We start from the raw sequence: 2,500 nt of genomic DNA on the forward strand, positions 1-2,500 counted from the left end.
TATTATTTGCTTGATGCAAAGTTGTGATGGCATACACGCTCTCGTTGACATGGTTGTGTGCATGGTTGCATGGATTCGCAAGACTTTATTGCAATAACACAGTGAAAGCGTGGAAGGGCCGTTCACTTCCTATCTCGGTGTCCTTGACTGAAACAAGTTGCAAAACTCCACACTTCCGAAACCTTTGCGATCGGCACTACAGTGATTGTTATCAGAAGGCTTTTGCCTACGCATAGACATAGACCCTTAAATTACAAACATTAGCGAACATTGAAAAAAGATCAGACAACGACCGTCGGGTAGCATGCTCATGAAAGCGACAGGGGAGAGTGGAGAAGTTCCGCAACATGTAGCCTAACGTAAGATGTTTGCTACTGTGCGACAGTAGCCTACCGCCACTATTTCATGACTGCACTTCTTCGTCATGGATAAATGGGCAACAATACTTTTTCCACCCAGGATTGCACTGAAAAGTAGCCTAGGCTACTGCTGTTAAAAAAAAGGTCATGTGTGCAGCACCGACGCCTGCGTGTGAGGGAGGGGAGGAGAGATGCGGAACGGCTGAGATGAGGGTCGCGACTTCCGAAATAGCAGGCAATTCTTTTTCAATGTTTCAGTGACATATTAACAAAAATGCTTCGTATTGGTTTTCGTCTCCGGTGGTATTGTAGTCACATTTTTATTTTTTTGACGGAAATATAAATCAATAAACTCCACAGAATGTTGAAATTTTGCGGGAAAAATGCGGCTTTACAGGAATTACGCGGCATCGTGAAATTATGCGGAATATCATTGAATTTGCATGAATCCACGCGATCGCTGAATCGCGAAAAACTGGAGGGACTGCAATAGGCACCTACTGGCTACAGCCGCCTGGGCCCGCCTGTTTAAAGTGCGACGCAACATAGCCTACACTCAGACCATTAGTCTGCGCCAGCCAGGCAACCAGTCCAGTAGAGATAGGCAATCTATTGTGCAATGCACAGATTTTGCAAAATGCTTAGTTGACAGCAATATCTAACCAGCAGCCGTCTCGCCAAATCGCCGTTCATTTTATGCATCCAAAGTTTTCCGTTGGACTGTAGAAACCGAACGTGACCAAAGGCAGATTGACGCATTGCACTTGAAACCCATGCGCTGCCTATCAGGACCACGTTGACATTAGAAGTCCGATTGATATTCATTTCGTACCAAGGGTAAAACTCCTCGTGATTTTATAAGACAATCTCTTGCCCTAACCATTATTCTGTGCTGTCAAAGGCACCGCTTGTCACCGCTTTCTCGCGCACACACAGATGACCATTGATTGGCTGATGACAGCATCCAAAACTTAGCCTACAGGTTGTTCGTCAAATCACCCTTCATTTCTTTAGTTTCTAGTGGTGTTGTCGGCTGACCAGAGAGAACGACCAAAGCTTTCCTGATGAGACTGTAAAACCAAACAAATAAATAGCAGAGCAACGAGCCGCGATTGACTTGTGTTTTTCCCCTTGCACTGTCGTCCGCATCACGTTGACATTGACAGTTGATAGACGTGCGGTGCAACAGTCATAACGAAACAAGCATCTGCAAATTTGATATGGACAAAACAATATCTTAACCCATCCATTATTGAGTTTTGTGGCATTGTTGTGAAGCATAGGCTAATGGCCGCATTCAGGTTAAGTTTAAAAAAAAAATTTTTTTTTTACTTTCTTCTCTAGCGCGCGGAAATAAGACGACCCCCCTTTTTAGAGTACTATTTTTATAACAAAAACCACGTCTTATATTCGGGCCAATACGGTATATCTTAATTGTCACCAAATTTGAAATGTCCATGTCTTAATCTGTTACTTATGGCTCTCGGCATTGTCATAGCAATGTTGTTATGATGTAGTTGAGTATTTTCAGCAAATAGTGAATAGGCCCGCCGGCGACCCCATCTGCAGTAAGAAGCTACGGAAATCGGCTTTAGAGGGCCTTGAGCAAGGCACCTAACCCCACACTGCTCCAGGGACTGTAACAAATACCCTAATGACTACTATAAGTCACTTTGGATAAAAAAACATCATCTACGTGTAATGTAATGCAATGTAATATAAATGTCAGCTAAGTGTACCCACCCACTCACCCACCATGACTACTCGAATGGTCTGGGGGAAACACTGCAATGCCCTGGTGGTCTACATTGGTATGTGTGTGCATTCATCACAAGAGCTTTTGTTTTAGATTTAGACAGAGCAATGACCTCACCAACAGCCTAGGGGAAACCCCTCCAGCAGTGATTCTCAAAGTGTGGTCCGGGGACCACTGGTGGTCCGCGACAGAGCTCAGGTGGTCCGCAAGGGGATTTCTACTTTTCCAAGACAAGCTAGCAGTAGGCTTTATTTGTAACGTAATTACAGAGATAAACATAGTTGAAATCTTATTTTCACCACAAGAACACAGGCTTGTAAATGTGAATAAAAAGCAAGTGATCTGCGTTGAAATTAGCAGTGTCAAATTAGCACCCCTCAACTAT

The 2,500-nt window shown here is 43.8% G+C and overlaps 1 protein-coding gene across 1 annotated transcript in view; it reads right to left on the minus strand.

Moving 5' to 3' along the window:
• Window positions 1-2,500, minus strand: part of clcn5b (chloride channel, voltage-sensitive 5b) — a 137,836-nt gene that overhangs the window by 93,459 nt on the left and 41,877 nt on the right. The window lies entirely within an intron of this gene.

This window comes from Engraulis encrasicolus, chromosome 21, assembly GCF_034702125.1.
Source record: "Engraulis encrasicolus isolate BLACKSEA-1 chromosome 21, IST_EnEncr_1.0, whole genome shotgun sequence".
Classification (NCBI taxonomy): domain Eukaryota; kingdom Metazoa; phylum Chordata; class Actinopteri; order Clupeiformes; family Engraulidae; genus Engraulis; species Engraulis encrasicolus.